Below are 20591 nucleotides of genomic sequence, written 5' to 3'. Positions count from 1 at the left end.
CCTGAGGAGCAAGAAGAATGCCCAACATATTTTGGCCAAGATGTATAAATCAAGGGTATTAGAGTGGAACGAATCTGGGGAACTTGTGTTGAAAGGGGCAGTCGTGACCGGTTCACACATTTTAGATATTGTTAAACTAGCGACCATGATTCAAGCACCTAAAACAAGCGTCAGACCCCACGGTTGGGATGAGTTTGTGCAGGGTTTTTCAGTTTTAAACATACCGCTTTCTACAATACCCAATAGACATGTCAAAGACGAGATTAGTGATGTTAAACATTCTAAAACAAATGTTGATGCTACCATTGGTGCTGTTAAAACCCCTTCTAGGCGCAGTCTCGCTCTGGCCCCTAAATTCTTAGAGTATGAGGCTTCAGGAACAACGGCCTCTGACAGCCGATCTCGGCGCAAGTCTAAATCAAGGCCAGAATCTCATAGAGGCTTGTGGTGGCATGATTGGAGCTAGATTTGTTATTTTAATTTCATTTATTTACTTATTTTTGTTTTAACATTTTTAACCCTTGTTAACATTGTGAATGTATTTCTGCTACAACCAATTTGTATACAATGTTTTTATTTTTTGTTTTTATTGTGAATGACTATGTTATTGTTTGACTAAAACCCCTTGCTTGACTAAATAAAAATTATTGTAATGATACATGAACTCTGATAATTTATTTGACCAACATTTTATTGACTTGCACAATCTTACACAATTGTCTGAACATGTTGAACACAACTAAACACATTATGAACACACACGGTTGCAACTTTTTCACAAAACGTGTTACCATTGTGTCATTTTTAAACAGATTAGAAGAATATTTAGATATCAACATATCATAGGTGATGCCTCTACACATGTGATTTAAGAAGTAGATACAGTGTTCACCACATGTGACCGATGTGACATCCTGAACTTGTTTGTCTGATAAATGTATCTCGTCACATGACATGTTTAAAAAATCATAAATCGATTTAGGAAATATTGAATGATTTGGAGCATTTCCAAAACTGTCAAAAAAAACACCCAACTCTCTCCAATATATAAACTGCCAGCCAATGCTCTCCAGGCTGGTCAGAGGGGTGTGTGTTAATTATCATAGCACTAGGTCTTATTTGTAGAGGTTGCTGGGGCAGTTTATCACAAGCCAAAACACCTGGCTGTCAGTTCCACAGTATTCATGATGCTTAATAGTAATCAACTAAAACCTGTCTGCGATGGGACACTTCAATCATACTATCATATACCGCATAAATTATTAGATTGATGGTATTAGGCAGCGGGTTCCTGAAACGTGTCTCCAGGCGTATGTTACCACTCTTGATCAATGATAGATGCTGACTATTATCCTCGTCAGGTGTCAGATTAAATGCATAAAGAGTGTACCCTCTCAGGAAATCGTTTCGATCAATGGCCATAGCACTGTTCTTTAAATGTCTCCCTGTTGATAACACCAGTTGATAGAATTCACGAGTCACGCAACCATTAGGGAAGTCCGGTTGTAATGGTTTGGTGGGGAACTGGACACCGTCAACATATATTGCCAGATATTCTAGATTATAATTCTTATTGAATGGGTTCTTGCCATAGTCGCCCGTAAAAGAGTCATTATCAACCATCGCTACCACCACAGACTTGGGTAGGGTTCCTAGAAACAGATTTTCATGGTTTGACACTCTTGAGCCCGCTGGAATAGATAGATAGATAGATAGATAGATAAATACTTTATTTATCCCCGTGGGGAAATTCATTTTGCCGCGCCACTCCACTAAAAACCACACATAACAACACAACACAACATAAAGGACAGACAACAACACTGGGCCAGCCATGTACAGTATATAAAAAACAGTGAGATCTGATATAAAAGTGGATTAAAAGGATGGCTATAGTTATTTATATTAAAATACTAAAAAAGTGATGATGGTGATTAAAATAAATAATAAATACAGATTCAGGAGCCTTGACCCCGACTGCTACTTTAGTTGCCATTGAACAGTCTTAGTGCAGCCGGGATAAATGATTTTTTATATCGCTCCGTCCGGGAGCGGATCGTAATGAACCGCCCTCTGCGGCGGCTGCTGGTTTGCCCAGCGAGGACATGATGGAGGGGGTGGTTGGGGTTGTCCCTGATGGACAGCAGCTTACTCCTAGTCCTTCTCTCCACCACCGTCCCCAGAGAGTCCAGGCTCCTTCCCACCACTGAACCCGCCTTTTTTACGAGCTTGTCCAGCCGTCCGGTATCCCTCTTGGTGATGTTTCCCCCCCAGCAGACTGCAGCGTAGAAGAGAATGCTGGCAAAAAGAATGCTGGAAAAATTCTTAAGGGTGACACGGTCCAGGGGGTATTTGGCAGTGTTCGTTAGCAGTGTCTGTGCATGTCCTAAGCGTACGGCCGGTGACAATGAAACTTTCTTGACAAATAAGGACGCAGAGATAAGATTCACTTTGTACAACTCATTGTCCGCAGCATCACGCATCAGACAGAATGCATCCTTTGCTCTAGTCATACGGATTTTAATATCAACACCGTTCAGCATTAACTTTTCAAGTGTGTACAAACAACCTACTAGTCATTATGGAGAAAATTTATTTGGTGCCGCAAAGAGATGTGGACAAATTACGTGTTAGAGGTCCAACGACTATCAGACATAGTGCTGAAAATAACATTGATGATTTGATGAGAACCATTTTGAATAGAAACGATTTAACTCCACATGACAAAGCACAGCATTACGCTGTGTTACTACAGAGATATTTAACATTGGTCAGACAGGGGGATAGTGATGTCAATACTTTAAAACTAATTGTGCCAAACAGCTCACCACTCGAGGATGAAGCGACCCCACAGCCAGTGGTGTCTACATCTTTTGCTACAGATAACACAGCTTTAGACGTCTTAAATAATTTACCCCTGAGGAGCAAGAAGAATGCCCAACATATTTTGACCAAGATGTATAAATCAAGGGTATTAGAGTGGAACGAATCTGGGGAACTTGTGTTGAAAGGGGCAGTCGTGACCGGTTCACACATTTTAGATATTGTTAAACTAGCGACCATGATTCAAGCACCTAAAACAAGCGTCAGACCCCACGGTTGGGATGAGTTTGTGCAGGGTTTTTCAGTTTTAAACATACCGCTTTCTACAATACCCAATAGACATGTCAAAGACGAGATTAGTGATGTTAAACATTCTAAAACAAATGTTGATGCTACCATTGGTGCTGTTAAAACCCCTTCTAGGCGCAGTCTCGCTCTGGCCCCTAAATTCTTAGAGTATGAGGCTTCAGGAACAACGGCCTCTGACACCCGATCTCGGCGCAAGTCTAAATCAAGGCCAGAATCTCATAGAGGCTTGTTGTGGCATGATTGGAGCTAGATTTGTTATTTTAATTTCATTTATTTACTTATTTTTGTTTTAACATTTTTAACCCTTGTTAACATTGTGAATGTATTTCTGCTACAACCAATTTGTATACAATGTTTGTATTTTTTTTTTTTATTGTGAATGACTGTGAATGACTATGTTATTGTTTGACTAAAACCCCTTGCTTGACTAAATAAAAATGATTGTAATGATACATGAACTCTGATAATTTATTTGACCAACATTTTATTGACTTGCACAATCTTACACAATTGTCTGAACATGTTGAACACAACTAAACACATTATGAACACACACACACGGTTGCAACTTTTTCACAAAACGTGTTACCATTGTGTCATTTTTAAACAGATTAGAAGAATATTTAGATATCAACATATCATAGGTGATGCCTCTACACATGTGATTTAAGAAGTAGATACAGTGTTCACCACATGTGACCGATGTGACATCCTGAACTTGTTTGTCTGATAAATGTATCTCGTCACATGACATGTTTAAAAAGTCATAAATCGATTTAGGAAATATTGAATGATTTGGAGCATTTCCAAAACTGTCAAAAAACACCCAACTCTCTCCAATATATAAACTGCCAGCCAATGCTCTCCAGGCTGGTCAGAGGGGTGTGTGTTAATTATCATAGCACTAGGTCTTATTTGTAGAGGTTGCTGGGGCAGTTTATCACAAGCCAAAACACCTGGCTGTCAGTTCCACAGTATTCATGATGCTTAATAGTAATCAACTAAAACCTGTCTGCGATGGGACACTTCAATCATACTATCATATACCGCATAAATTATTAGATTGATGGTATTAGGCAGCGGGTTCCTGAAACGTGTCTCAAGGCGTATGTTACCACTCTTGATCAATGATAGATGCTGACTATTATCCTCGTCAGGTGTCAGATTAAATGCATAAAGAGTGTACCCTCTCAGGAAATCGTTTCGATCAATGGCCATAGCACTGTTCTTTAAATGTCTCCCTGTTGATAACACCAGTTGATAGAATTCACGAGTCACGCAACCATTAGGGAAGTCCGGTTGTAATGGTTTGGTGGGGAACTGGACACCGTCAACATATATTGCCAGATATTCTAGATTATAATTCTTAAAATTGAATGTGTTCTTGCCATAGTCGCCCGTAAAAGAGTCATTATCAACCATCGCTACCACCACAGACTTGGGTAGGGTTCCTAGAAACAGATTTTCATGGTTTGACACTCTTGAGCCCGCTGGAATGGAAAAATTCTTAAGGGTGACACGGTCCAGGGGGTATTTGGCAGTGTTCGTTAGCAGTGTCTGTGTGCATGTCCTAAGCGTACGGCCGGTGACAATGAAACTTTCTTGACAAATAAGGACGCAGAGATAAGATTCACTTTGTACAACTCATTGTCCGCAGCATCACGCATCAGACAGAATGCATCCTTTGCTCTAGTCATACGGATTTTAATATCAACACCGTTCAGCATTAACTTTTCAAGTGTGTACAAACAACCTACTAGTCATTATGGAGAAAATGTATTTGGTGCCGCAAAGAGATGTGGACAAATTACGTGTTGGAGGTCCAACGACTATCAGACAGAGTGCTGAAAATAACATTGATGATTTGATGAGAACCATTTTGAATAGAAACGATTTAACTCCACATGACAAAGCACAGCATTACGCTGTGTTACTACAGAGATATTTAACATTGGTCAGACAGGGGGATAGTGATGTCAATACTTTAAAACTAATTGTGCCAAACAGCTCACCACTCGAGGATGAAGCGACCCCACAGCCAGTGGTGTCTACATCTTTTGCTACAGATAACACAGCTTTAGACGTCTTAAATAATGTACCCCTGAGGAGCAAGAAGAATGCCCAACATATTTTGGCCAAGATGTATAAATCAAGGGTATTAGAGTGGAACGAATCTGGGGAACTTGTGTTGAAAGGGGCAGTCGTGACCGGTTCACACATTTTAGATATTGTTAAACTAGCGACCATGATTCAAGCACCTAAAACAAGCGTCAGACCCCACGGTTGGGATGAGTTTGTGCAGGGTTTTTCAGTTTTAAACATACCGCTTTCTACAATACCCAATAGACATGTCAAAGACGAGATTAGTGATGTTAAACATTCTAAAACAAATGTTGATGCTACCATTGGTGCTGTTAAAACCCCTTCTAGGCGCAGTCTCGCTCTGGCCCCTAAATTCTTAGAGTATGAGGCTTCAGGAACAACGGCCTCTGACAGCCGATCTCGGCGCAAGTCTAAATCAAGGCCAGAATCTCATAGAGGCTTGTTGTGGCATGATTGGAGCTAGATTTGTTATTTTAATTTCATTTATTTACTTATTTTTGTTTTAACATTTTTAACCCTTGTTAACATTGTGAATGTATTTCTGCTACAACCAATTTGTATACAATGTTTGTATTTTTTTTTTTTATTGTGAATGACTGTGAATGACTATGTTATTGTTTGACTAAAACCCCTTGCTTGACTAAATAAAAATGATTGTAATGATACATGAACTCTGATAATTTATTTGACCAACATTTTATTGACTTGCACAATCTTACACAATTGTCTGAACATGTTGAACACAACTAAACACATTATGAACACACACACACGGTTGCAACTTTTTCACAAAACGTGTTACCATTGTGTCATTTTTAAACAGATAAGAAGAATATTTAGATATCAACATATCATAGGTGATGCCTCTACACATGTGATTTAAGAAGTAGATACAGTGTTCACCACATGTGACCGATGTGACATCCTGAACTTGTTTGTCTGATAAATGTATCTCGTCACATGACATGTTTAAAAAGTCATAAATCGATTTAGGAAATATTGAATGATTTGGAGCATTTCCAAAACTGTCAAAAAAACACCCAACTCTCTCCAATATATAAACTGCCAGCCAATGCTCTCCAGGCTGGTCAGAGGGGTGTGTGTTAATTATCATAGCACTAGGTCTTATTTGTAGAGGTTGCTGGGGCAGTTTATCACAAGCCAAAACACCTGGCTGTCAGTTCCACAGTATTCATGATGCTTAATAGTAATCAACTAAAACCTGTCTGCGATGGGACACTTCAATCATACTATCATATACCGCATAAATTATTAGATTGATGGTATTAGGCAGCGGGTTCCTGAAACGTGTCTCCAGGCATATGTTACCACTCTTGATCAATGATAGATGCTGACTATTATCCTCGTCAGGTGTCAGATTAAATGCATAAAGAGTGTACCCTCTCAGGAAATCGTTTCGATCAATGGCCATAGCACTGTTCTTTAAATGTCTCCATGTTGATAACGCCAGTTGATAGAATTCACGAGTCACGCAACCATTAGGGAAGTCCGGTTGTAATGGTTTGGTGGGGAACTGGACACCGTCAACATATATTGCCAGATATTCTAGATTATAATTCTTAAAATTGAATGGGTTCCGGCCATAGTCGCCCGTAAAAGAGTCATTATCAACCATCGCTACCACCACAGACTTGGGTAGGGTTCCTAGAAACAGATTTTCATGGTTTGACACTCTTGAGCCCGCTGGAATGGAAACATTCTTAAGGGTGACACGGTCCAGGGGGTATTTGGCAGTGTTCGTTAGCAGTGTCTGTGTGCATGTCCTAAGCGTACGGCCGGTGACAATGAAACTTTCTTGACAAATAAGGACGCAGAGATAAGATTCACTTTGTACAACTCATTGTCCGCAGCATCACGCATCAGACAGAATGCATCCTTTGCTCTAGTCATACGGATTTTAATATCAACACCGTTCAGCATGAACTTTTCAAGTGTGTACAAACAACCTACTAGTAATTATGGAGAAAATGTATTTGGTGCCGCAAAGAGATGTGGACAAATTACGTGTTGGAGGTCCAACGACTATCAGACAGAGTGCTGAAAATTTGATGAGAACCATTTTGAATAGAAACGATTTAACTCCACATGACAAAGCACAGCATTACGCTGTGTTACTACAGAGATATTTAACATTGGTCAGACAGGGGGATAGTGATGTCAATACTTTAAAACTAATTGTGCCAAACAGCTCACCACTCGAGGATGAAGCGACCCCACAGCCAGTGGTGTCTACATCTTTTGCTACAGATAACACAGCTTTAGACGTCTTAAATAATTTACCCCTGAGGAGCAAGAAGAATGCCCAACATATTTTGGCCAAGATGTATAAATCAAGGGTATTAGAGTGGAACGAATCTGGGGAACTTGTGTTGAAAGGGGCAGTCGTGACCGGTTCACACATTTTAGATATTGTTAAACTAGCGACCATGATTCAAGCACCTAAAACAAGCGTCAGACCCCACGGTTGGGATGAGTTTGTGCAGGGTTTTTCAGTTTTAAACATACCGCTTTCTACAATACGCAATAGACATGTCAAAGACGAGATTAGTGATGTTAAACATTCTAAAACAAATGTTGATGCTACCATTGGTGCTGTTAAAACCCCTTCTAGGCGCAGTCTCGCTCTGGCCCCTAAATTCTTAGAGTATGAGGCTTCAGGAACAACGGCCTCTGACAGCCGATCTCGGCGCAAGTCTAAATCAAGGCCAGAATCTCATAGAGGCTTGTGGTGGCATGATTGGAGCTAGATTTGTTATTTTAATTTCATTTATTTACTTATTTTTGTTTTAACATTTTTAACCCTTGTTAACATTGTGAATGTATTTCTGCTACAACCAATTTGTATACAATGTTTTTATTTTTTATTTTTTATTGTGAATGACTATGTTATTGTTTGACTAAAACCCCTTGCTTGACTAAATAAAAATTATTGTAATGATACATGAACTCTGATAATTTATTTGACCAACATTTTATTGACTTGCACAATCTTACACAATTGTCTGAACATGTTGAACACAACTAAACACATTATGAACACACACACACGGTTGCAACTTTTTCACAAAACGTGTTACCATTGTGTCATTTTTAAACAGATTAGAAGAATATTTAGATATCAACATATCATAGGTGATGCCTCTACACATGTGATTTAAGAAGTAGATACAGTGTTCACCACATGTGACCGATGTGACATCCTGAACTTGTTTGTCTGATAAATGTATCTCGTCACATGACATGTTTAAAAAATCATAAATCGATTTAGGAAATATTGAATGATTTGGAGCATTTCCAAAACTGTCAAAAAAAACACCCAACTCTCTCCAATATATAAACTGCCAGCCAATGCTCTCCAGGCTGGTCAGAGGGGTGTGTGTTAATTATCATAGCACTAGGTCTTATTTGTAGAGGTTGCTGGGGCAGTTTATCACAAGCCAAAACACCTGGCTGTCAGTTCCACAGTATTCATGATGCTTAATAGTAATCAACTAAAACCTGTCTGCGATGGGACACTTCAATCATACTATCATATACCGCATAAATTATTAGATTGATGGTATTAGGCAGCGGGTTCCTGAAACGTGTCTCCAGGCGTATGTTACCACTCTTGATCAATGATAGATGCTGACTATTATCCTCGTCAGGTGTCAGATTAAATGCATAAAGAGTGTACCCTCTCAGGAAATCGTTTCGATCAATGGCCATAGCACTGTTCTTTAAATGTCTCCCTGTTGATAACACCAGTTGATAGAATTCACGAGTCACGCAACCATTAGGGAAGTCCGGTTGTAATGGTTTGGTGGGGAACTGGACACCGTCAACATATATTGCCAGATATTCTAGATTATAATTCTTATTGAATGGGTTCTTGCCATAGTCGCCCGTAAAAGAGTCATTATCAACCATCGCTACCACCACAGACTTGGGTAGGGTTCCTAGAAACAGATTTTCATGGTTTGACACTCTTGAGCCCGCTGGAATGGAAAAATTCTTAAGGGTGACACGGTCCAGGGGGTATTTGGCAGTGTTCGTTAGCAGTGTCTGTGTGCATGTCCTAAGCGTACGGCCGGTGACAATGAAACTTTCTTGACAAATAAGGACGCAGAGATAAGATTCACTTTGTACAACTCATTGTCCGCAGCATCACGCATCAGACAGAATGCATCCTTTGCTCTATACGGATTTTAATATCAACACCGTTCAGCATTAACTTTTCAAGTGTGTACAAACAACCTACTAGTCATTATGGAGAAAATGTATTTGGTGCCGCAAAGAGATGTGGACAAATTACGTGTTGGAGGTCCAACGACTATCAGACAGAGTGCTGAAAATAACATTGATGATTTGATGAGAACCATTTTGAATAGAAACGATTTAACTCCACATGACAAAGCACAGCATTACGCTGTGTTACTACAGAGATATTTAACATTGGTCAGACAGGGGGATAGTGATGTCAATACTTTAAAACTAATTGTGCCAAACAGCTCACCACTCGAGGATGAAGCGACCCCACAGCCAGTGGTGTCTACATCTTTTGCTACAGATAACACAGCTTTAGACGTCTTAAATAATTTACCCCTGAGGAGCAAGAAGAATGCCCAACATATTTTGGCCAAGATGTATAAATCAAGGGTATTAGAGTGGAACGAATCTGGGGAACTTGTGTTGAAAGGGGCAGTCGTGACCGGTTCACACATTTTAGATATTGTTAAACTAGCGACCATGATTCAAGCACCTAAAACAAGCGTCAGACCCCACGGTTGGGATGAGTTTGTGCAGGGTTTTTCAGTTTTAAACATACCGCTTTCTACAATGCCCAATAGACATGTCAAAGACGAGATTAGTGATGTTAAACATTCTAAAACAAATGTTGATGCTACCATTGGTGCTGTTAAAACCCCTTCTAGGCGCAGTCTCGCTCTGGCCCCTAAATTCTTAGAGTATGAGGCTTCAGGAACAACGGCCTCTGACAGCCGATCTCGGCGCAAGTCTAAATCAAGGCCAGAATCTCATAGAGGCTTGTGGTGGCATGATTGGAGCTAGATTTGTTATTTTAATTTCATTTATTTACTTATTTTTGTTTTAACATTTTTAACCCTTGTTAACATTGTGAATGTATTTCTGCTACAACCAATTTGTATACAATGTTTGTATTTTTTATTTTTTATTGTGAATGACTGTGAATGACTATGTTATTGTTTGACTAAAACCCCTTGCTTGACTAAATAAAAATGATTGTAATGATACATGAACTCTGATAATTTATTTGACCAACATTTTATTGACTTGCACAATCTTACACAATTGTCTGAACATGTTGAACACAACTAAACACATTATGAACACACACACACGGTTGCAACTTTTTCACAAAACGTGTTACCATTGTGTCATTTTTAAACAGATTAGAAGAATATTTAGATATCAACATATCATAGGTGATGCCTCTACACATGTGATTTAAGAAGTAGATACAGTGTTCACCACATGTGACCGATGTGACATCCTGAACTTGTTTGTCTGATAAATGTATCTCGTCACATGACATGTTTAAAAAGTCATAAATCGATTTAGGAAATATTGAATGATTTGGAGCATTTCCAAAACTGTCAAAAAACACCCAACTCTCTCCAATATATAAACTGCCAGCCAATGCTCTCCAGGCTGGTCAGAGGGGTGTGTGTTAATTATCATAGCACTAGGTCTTATTTGTAGAGGTTGCTGGGGCAGTTTATCACAAGCCAAAACACCTGGCTGTCAGTTCCACAGTATTCATGATGCTTAATAGTAATCAACTAAAACCTGTCTGCGATGGGACACTTCAATCATACTATCATATACCGCATAAATTATTAGATTGATGGTATTAGGCAGCGGGTTCCTGAAACGTGTCTCCAGGCGTATGTTACCACTCTTGATCAATGATAGATGCTGACTATTATCCTCGTCAGGTGTCAGATTAAATGCATAAAGAGTGTACCCTCTCAGGAAATCGTTTCGATCAATGGCCATAGCACTGTTCTTTAAATGTCTCCCTGTTGATAACACCAGTTGATAGAATTCACGAGTCACGCAACCATTAGGGAAGTCCGGTTGTAATGGTTTGGTGGGGAACTGGACACCGTCAACATATATTGCCAGATATTCTAGATTATAATTCTTAAAATTGAATGGGTTCTTGCCATAGTCGCCCGTAAAAGAGTCATTATCAACCATCGCTACCACCACAGACTTGTGTAGGGTTCCTAGAAACAGATTTTCATGGTTTGACACTCTTGAGCCCGCTGGAATGGAAAAATTCTTAAGGGTGACACGGTCCAGGGTGTATTTGGCAGTGTTCGTTAGCAGTGTCTGTGTGCATGTCCTAAGCGTATGGCCGGTGACAATGAAACTTTCTTGACAAATAAGGACGCAGAGATAAGATTCACTTTGTACAACTCATTGTCCGCAGCATCACGCATCAGACAGAATGCATCCTTTGCTCTAGTCATACGGATTTTAATATCAACACCGTTCAGCATTAACTTTTCAAGTGTGTACAAACAACCTACTAGTCATTATGGAGAAAATGTATTTGGTGCCGCAAAGAGATGTGGACAAATTACGTGTTGGAGGTCCAACGACTATCAGACAGAGTGCTGAAAATAACATTGATGATTTGATGAGAACCATTTTGAATAGAAACGATTTAACCTCACATGACAAAGCACAGCATTACGCTGTGTTACTACAGAGATATTTAACATTGGTCAGACAGGGGGATAGTTATGTCAATACTTTAAAACTAATTGTGCCAAACAGCTAAATTGTGATATATATGCCACAGCTTACAATTGTTTGACTAAAACCCCTTGCTTGACTAAATAAAAATGATTGTAATGATACATGAACTCTGATAATTTATTTGACCAACATTTTATTGACTTGCACAATCTTACACAATTGTCTGAACATGTTGAACACAACTAAACACATTATGAACACACACACACGGTTGCAACTTTTTCACAAAACGTGTTACCATTGTGTCATTTTTAAACAGATTAGAAGAATATTTAGATATCAACATATCATAGGTGATGCCTCTACACATGTGATTTAAGAAGTAGATACAGTGTTCACCACATGTGACCGATGTGACATCCTGAACTTGTTTGTCTGATAAATGTATCTCGTCACATGACATGTTTAAAAAGTCATAAATCGATTTAGGAAATATTGAATGATTTGGAGCATTTCCAAAACTGTCAAAAAAACACCCAACTCTCTCCAATATATAAACTGCCAGCCAAATGCTCTCCAGGCTGGTCAGAGGGGTGTGTGTTAATTATCATAGCACTAGGTCTTATTTGTAGAGGTTGCTGGGGCAGTTTATCACAAGCCAAAACACCTGGCTGTCAGTTCCACAGTATTCATGATGCTTAATAGTAATCAACTAAAACCTGTCTGCGATGGGACACTTCAATCATACTATCATATACCGCATAAATTATTAGATTGATGGTATTAGGCAGCGGGTTCCTGAAACGTGTCTCAAGGCGTATGTTACCACTCTTGATCAATGATAGATGCTGACTATTATCCTCGTCAGGTGTCAGATTAAATGCATAAAGAGTGTACCCTCTCAGGAAATCGTTTCGATCAATGGCCATAGCACTGTTCTTTAAATGTCTCCCTGTTGATAACACCAGTTGATAGAATTCACGAGTCACGCAACCATTAGGGAAGTCCGGTTGTAATGGTTTGGTGGGGAACTGGACACCGTCAACATATATTGCCAGATATTCTAGATTATAATTCTTAAAATTGAATGTGTTCTTGCCATAGTCGCCCGTAAAAGAGTCATTATCAACCATCGCTACCACCACAGACTTGGGTAGGGTTCCTAGAAACAGATTTTCATGGTTTGACACTCTTGAGCCCGCTGGAATGGAAAAATTCTTAAGGGTGACACGGTCCAGGGGGTATTTGGCAGTGTTCGTTAGCAGTGTCTGTGTGCATGTCCTAAGCGTACGGCCGGTGACAATGAAACTTTCTTGACAAATAAGGACGCAGAGATAAGATTCACTTTGTACAACTCATTGTCCGCAGCATCACGCATCAGACAGAATGCATCCTTTGCTCTAGTCATACGGATTTTAATATCAACACCGTTCAGCATTAACTTTTCAAGTGTGTACAAACAACCTACTAGTCATTATGGAGAAAATGTATTTGGTGCCGCAAAGAGATGTGGACAAATTACGTGTTGGAGGTCCAACGACTATCAGACAGAGTGCTGAAAATAACATTGATGATTTGATGAGAACCATTTTGAATAGAAACGATTTAACTCCACATGACAAAGCACAGCATTACGCTGTGTTACTACAGAGATATATAACATTGGTCAGACAGGGGGATAGTGATGTCAATAATTTAAAACTAATTGTGCCAAACAGCTCACCACTCGAGGATGAAGCGACCCCACAGCCAGTGGTGTCTACATCTTTTGCTACAGATAACACAGCTTTAGACGTCTTAAATAATGTACCCCTGAGGAGCAAGAAGAATGCCCAACATATTTTGGCCAAGATGTATAAATCAAGGGTATTAGAGTGGAACGAATCTGGGGAACTTGTGTTGAAAGGGGCAGTCGTGACCGGTTCACACATTTTAGATATTGTTAAACTAGCGACCATGATTCAAGCACCTAAAACAAGCGTCAGACCCCACGGTTGGGATGAGTTTGTGCAGGGTTTTTCAGTTTTAAACATACCGCTTTCTACAATACCCAATAGACATGTCAAAGACGAGATTAGTGATGTTAAACATTCTAAAACAAATGTTGATGCTACCATTGGTGCTGTTAAAACCCCTTCTAGGCGCAGTCTCACTCTGGCCCCTAAATTCTTAGAGTATGAGGCTTCAGGAACAACGGCCTCTGACAGCCGATCTCGGCGCAAGTCTAAATCAAGGCCAGAATCTCATAGAGGCTTGTGGTGGCATGATTGGAGCTAGATTTGTTATTTTAATTTCATTTATTTACTTATTTTTGTTTTAACATTTTTAACCCTTGTTAACATTGTGAATGTATTTCGATAGTTATGGAGATAGACTCCAGTTCTATGAGTGGAGCGGAGCCCCATAGGGGAGCTCTGCTCCTATTGGTTTACCCGCTACCTAAAGTAGCCAATGACTGAATTTTTCAATGCCTGCGCCCGCCTGGGGTGCTATATAAAGGGGTGTACTTCGCTACCTCATTCTCCCAAACATACAAAAACAGCCGGGTTTGAACGAGTCGAAGTGGGCCAGCAGCCCTATGGGGCTCCGCTCCACTCATAGAACTGGAGTCTATCTCCATAACTATCGTTCTATATCGTGGAGCTCCGCCCCATAGGGGAGCTCTGCTCCTATTGGTTTAGGCGGAGCGAACGAGGCCAAATGTACCCCCACTGAGACTATTAATCCGTAAAACAATCTCAGCGGCACCCGGAGCTGACCACTGATGTTGGTTCAAGACAACCTTAAAAAGTTGGCCCAACCCACACGAGTCTGCTCCACTGATCTAGCCCTTACGTGAGCACGCAGGGTTGTAGATCTAACGGAACATGTCCTGGAGGAGGGTCCCCTCCCCAGGCACATCCGTAATCATCCTGACAGCACTTGAATAGCATCCCCAACCAGGGTAATCCAAGTGCCATCCCCACTACCTCAGTCCTCAGCAAACTGAGGACAGAGTGAGAAAAGGATGAGGAAGAAATATCACTTACCTAACCCTTACGTTGGGTTGTTGATCTAACAGACATGTCCTGGAGGAGGGTCCCCTCCCCAGGCACATCCGTATTCATCCTGACAGCACTTGAATAGAATCCCCATGACCAGGGTAATCCAAGTGCCCTTCCCACAACATCAGTCATCAGCAAAACTGAGGACAGAATGAGAAAGGATTGAGGACGAATATCACTGACCTAACCCTTACGTGAGCACGTAGGGTTGTAGATCTAACGGAACATGTCCTGGAGGAGGGTCCCCTCCCCAGGCACATCCGTAATCATCCTGACAGCACTTGAATAGAATCCCCAACCAGGGTGATCCAAGTGCTTTCCCCACTACATCAGTCATCAGCAAAACTGAGGACAGAATGAGAAAAGGATGCGGAAGAAATATCACTGATCTAACCCTTACGTGAGCACGTAGGGTTGTTGATCTAACGGAACATGTCCTGGAGGAGGGTCCCCTCCCCAGGCACATCCGTATTCATCCTGACAACACTTGAATAGGATCCCCATGACCAGGGTAATCCAAGTGCCTTCCCACTACATCAGTCATCAGCAAAACTGAGGACAGAATGAGAAAAGGATGAGGAAGAATATCTTTCAAGTAATACCGTACAAAAAGTGATGGCGACGACCAAGACGCCGCCTCACATATCTCCTCCACTCCCACTCCCCTGAGAATGGCCACTGATGTGGCCATGCCCCTGGTGGAATGAGCCCGAATGCCAGTCGGCACGGGCTGCCCCTTCGATTCGTATGCGAGGCTAATAGCCTCGCAAATCCAATGGGACAGCCTCTGCTTCGAGAGTGGTGCCCCGGCTTTCTGTCCGCCGTAGCAGATCAGAAGCTGGGGAGAAGATCTCAGTCCTGCCGTGCGCTTCACATATTGTGCCAACGCGCGCACCGGACATAGACAATGTAAACGCCTCTCCCTCTCTCCGTCGTGAGGAGGAGGAAAAAAGGCGCTCAGAGCACAGCTCTGAACCCTAAACCCACGATTAACCTTAGGGATAAAAGCCGGGTTAGGGCGTAACACAGCTTTTGTTTTGTCATCAGATATGATCAACAATCTGCCCGTGTCGAGAGAGCACATAAATCACTCACTCGCTTAGCCGTAGTCAAGGCGAGGAGCTGACTCGTCTTGAGAGACAATAAACGCAACGACACAGTGTCAATGGGTTCGAATGGGGCACGCACAGCGCCTCTAGCACAATCGACAGGTCCCATTTTGGCATTAGAGTCCTACGAGGGCGTCTAAGCCTACACACTCCAGTCAAAAAACGCTTAACCAGCGAATGACTGAACAGTGTCGTTGTCGCAAAACCCTCATGACAAGCTGAGATGACAGCCGCGTAAACTTTAATAGTTCTCGCCGCCAATCCCTTGTCAAACAGCGACTGTAAGAAGCACAAGAACGTTTCGACCCGACAGCAGACTGGGTCAACGTCCTGTCCCTCACACTGTGTAAACACTCGCCAGCGCGCCGCATATCCCTTTGCAGTGGATTGCGCGCGCGCACTCTGAATGGTCTGAATGACCGCGTCTGTCAGACCCCTGCGTTCTAACAAATCCATCTCAGTAACCAGGCCATGAGGGGGCCCCCCATCATAGGCGGCCCCCTCACCAAGCCTCTGGCTTGAGAGAGTGCATCTTGTCGATGAGGTATGGGCCATGGGCCCTCTACCAACATCTCCATCAGTTCCGGAAACCACGGGGCTCCGGGACGGTCCGGGGCTACAAGAATTAACTCTAGCCTCTCTGACCTCACTCGTGCCAACAGTGGGAGGATAGATGTCAGGGGTGGGAACGCGTATAACAGGACCCTCGGCCATGGGTGGTGTGCGAATGTATCGACTCCCAATGGCGGGTTGTCCTGTTCGCGCAGGAAGAACCAAAGGCGACACTGCGCATTCGTCCGTGACGCAAACAGAACCACTTCTGCTTGCCCGAACCGTGCCCAAATCAGCGACACAATGGAGGGTGCTAACCTCCAGTCGTCGTCCCTCGGGCCTCCCCGTGATAACAGATCTGCTCCTTCGTTGAGCAGACCTGGAATGTGGAGAGCTTTCAGCGAACTCAGGCGACTCCGCGCGCGATGACGCGCGGGTCTCTCCAGTAGCTCAGGTCGGTTTTGACCGATCTCTGTATTACAATCAACTTGCGACGGCGTTCTCACTGGAACCCGTCGCAGTCGTGCGAACCGCCTCTGCAGTCTGCGCATGTGTAACAGGCCTAAGGGGACCACTACATGGGCTGCAGACCTCAGTCCTAGTAAGGACATCCTTGACAGAGCGGTGATTGTATTTGTCACTCGACACACCCAGGGAGCTGACGTCAGTGTCGCTCTCCGTGGTGCCGATAAACTGGCCCTCATCTCGGCAGTATCCAACTGAATGCCTAGATAGGAAAACTGTTGAGCCGGCCACGGAGCACTCTCTGTCCAGTTTACAGCTAACCCCAGCTGAGTGAGGCGCTGCACCAGTGAGGTTGCGTCCCGAATGGCTCGATTTGGGCATTGGGCCAAGACCAGTAGGTCGTCGAGATCCGCATATTATGCGTATCTCGTTACGCCTCAGTGGTTCGAGTGCTGTCTGCACGCATTTGGAGAAAAAACGAGGAGCAAGCGCGTACCCGAAGGGCAGGCGCGTGTACTCGTAAACCTTCCCTTGGAAAACAAAACGTAGGAATTTCCTGTGCCACTCTGTGATTGGCACACGAAATACGCGACCCTCAGGTATCTACGAAAGGGGCGTTTCGCCACTCTCTCGTTGAGGACCCTGAAATCTAGTATGGGTCTCATGTCTCCCGAATTCTTTGGGACAAGGAAATACGGGGAGTACCATCTCATGTCCCACTGGTCCCTCGGAACCAATGTCACTGCGCCCTTTGTTAGGAGATTCGTAATCTCCTCCCGGAGCGCACGTGTCTTTATCGGGCAGGACAAAAAACAGTCTCTCTCACGCCCCTGAAGGGCGGAGGAGGCTGAATGAACTGTAGTGCATATCCCCTCCTCAATGTCCTGTCAAGCCAGCCCGACAGAATACCTGTCCCTTCTAGTCATTCTGCATAAAGCAACGACAGCGGCTGGGCCGTCTGTTGTGGTGCAGTCGACAGAAAAAGCTTGAATTTCTGTATGACCCCAGCCGCCGCTGCCCACCGAGGAGATGGCACAGCCCAAGGTGGGGTCATTTCGAAAAGGGATGGGCTGCCGTCTGTAAAGAGTGTTTGTTATGTGTAACAATGCTCTTTATTGACGCAGGTTTATTATGCCTGATAATCAAAGAACCGGCCGCACGCTCATGAGCTGGGCCAGGTCTTGATAGACATGGAGGGGTTTTTGATGTAAATAACGCCTCGTGTCGTGATAGGGGTAAGTCCGCTAGGCAGAGAGCTGGCCACACGCCGGTAAGCTGGGCTAGTCTCCGCTTCGTTTCTAACTGGTAGCGATTCGACCACACTCTGACAAGGCAGGTGGGTCTCCGCTCCGGTAGATACCATGGAAAATCCTCCTTAGGGATTTACCGTCTGACTTACCGTCTGTAAAGAGTGTTTGTTATGTGTAACAATGCTCTTTATTGACGCAGGTTTATTATGCCTGATAATCAAAGAACCGGCCGCACGCTCATGAGCTGGGCCAGGTCTTGATAGACATGGAGGGGTTTTTGATGTAAATACCGCCTCGTGTCGTGATAGGGGTAAGTCTGCTAGGCAGAGAGCTGGCCACACGCCGGTAAGCTGGGCTAGTCTCCGCTTCGTTTCTAACCGGTAGCGATTCGACCACACTCTGACAAGGCAGGTGGGTCTCCGCTCCGGTAGATACCATGGAAAATCCTCCTTAGGGATTTACCGTCTGACTTACCGTCTGTAAAGAGTGTTTGTTATGTGAAACAATGCTCTTTATTGACGCAGGTTTATTATGCCTGATAATCAAAGAACCGGCCGCACGCTCATGAGCTGGGCCAGGTCTTGAATAGACATGGAGGGGTTTTTGATGTAAATACCGCCTCGTGTCGTGATAGGGGTAAGTCTGCTAGGCAGAGAGCTGGCCACACGCCGGTAAGCTGGGCTAGTCTCCGCTTCGTTTCTAACCGGTAGCGATTCGACCACACTCTGACAAGGCAGGTGGGTCTCCGCTCTGGTAGATACCATGGAAAATCCTCCTTAGGGATTTACCGTCTGACTTACCGTCTGTAAAGAGTGTTTGTTATGTGTAACAATGCTCTTTATTGACGCAGGTTTATTATGCCTGATAATCAAAGAACCGGCCGCACGCTCATGAGCTGGGCCAGGTCTTGATAGACATGGAGGGGTTTTTGATGTAAATACCGCCTCGTGTCGTCGCGGCACTGAGTTTGCTCAGAAACTCCGCCTCCGCTGCAGACAGACCGTTGGGTCGGTCTGTGGTGATCTTCGCAATGGCGGCGTTAAACACGGCGATGTTATTCGCCGCCGCCTGCGCACCGAGCTCATCAGAGCTTTCTGATTCTGACACCGGCACCGACCACTCAGCTGGGTGAGGGCGGCGTGGTGTCAGGGCCGGCTGAGCGGGCGGGACCATCCCTACTTGGGGAGGTGCCTGCCCAGAACGCCGCTCTGGGGCCTGTCCGGACGCATCATCGGCAGAGCTATTCGAGTCGGATAGCATCCCCGAGATAGCGCCCGCCAGGGGACAACGCTCTCCTTGATCCAGGCCATCCCCTTTCGCCTTTCCGCGACGGAAAGGAGGTGGAAGGGGAGGCAGCTGGGGGAGGCGACCAACGCCGCCTCGGCATGTTCGGGGCCGAGGCAGACGTGGCAGAAGTCGTGCTTGTCCTCCGCTGCTAGGAAATCGCAGCGGCAGGTGTCCCGGAGGAACTTCTTCGTGGTCGGCGGCGGACGATCCATCGCTGAAGGGAAAAGTCTCCTCCGCTGAAAAGTGTCCTCCGCTGCTCGGAAGTCGCAGCGGCAGGCGTCCCGGAGGAACTTCTCCATAGGCGGCGGACGATCCATATCTTGAAGGGAAAAGTCTGGCGGGTTCTCCAGTCTTAGTAGTCTTCCTTCTCAGTCTTCAGATATAAACCCGTGCTGAACTTTTTGGGAGAATGAGGTAGCGAAGTACACCCCTTTATATAGCACCCCAGGCGGGCGCAGGCATTGAAAAATTCAGTCATTGGCTACTTTAGGTAGCGGGTAAACCAATAGGAGCAGAGCTCCCCTATGGGGCGGAGCTCCACGATATAGAACTGCTACAACCAATTTGTATACAATGTTTTTATTTTTTATTTTTATTGTGAATGACTATGTTATTGTTTGACTAAAACCCCTTGCTTGACTAAATAAAAATTATTGTAATGATACATGAACTCTGATAATTTATTTGACCAACATTTTATTGACTTGCACAATCTTACACAATTGTCTGAACATGTTGAACACAACTAAACACATTATCAACACACACACACGGTTGCAACTTTTTCACAAAACGTGTTACCATTGTGTCATTTTTAAACAGATTAGAAGAATATTTAGATATCAACATATCATAGGTGATGCCTCTACACATGTGATTTAAGAAGTAGATACAGTGTT

This window comes from Nansenia antarctica (assembly GCF_963989245.1).
Source record: "Nansenia antarctica genome assembly, chromosome: 4".
NCBI lineage: Eukaryota > Metazoa > Chordata > Actinopteri > Argentiniformes > Microstomatidae > Nansenia > Nansenia antarctica.
The sequence above is the reverse complement of the archived record's forward strand: the minus strand, read 5'-3'. Positions refer to the sequence as shown.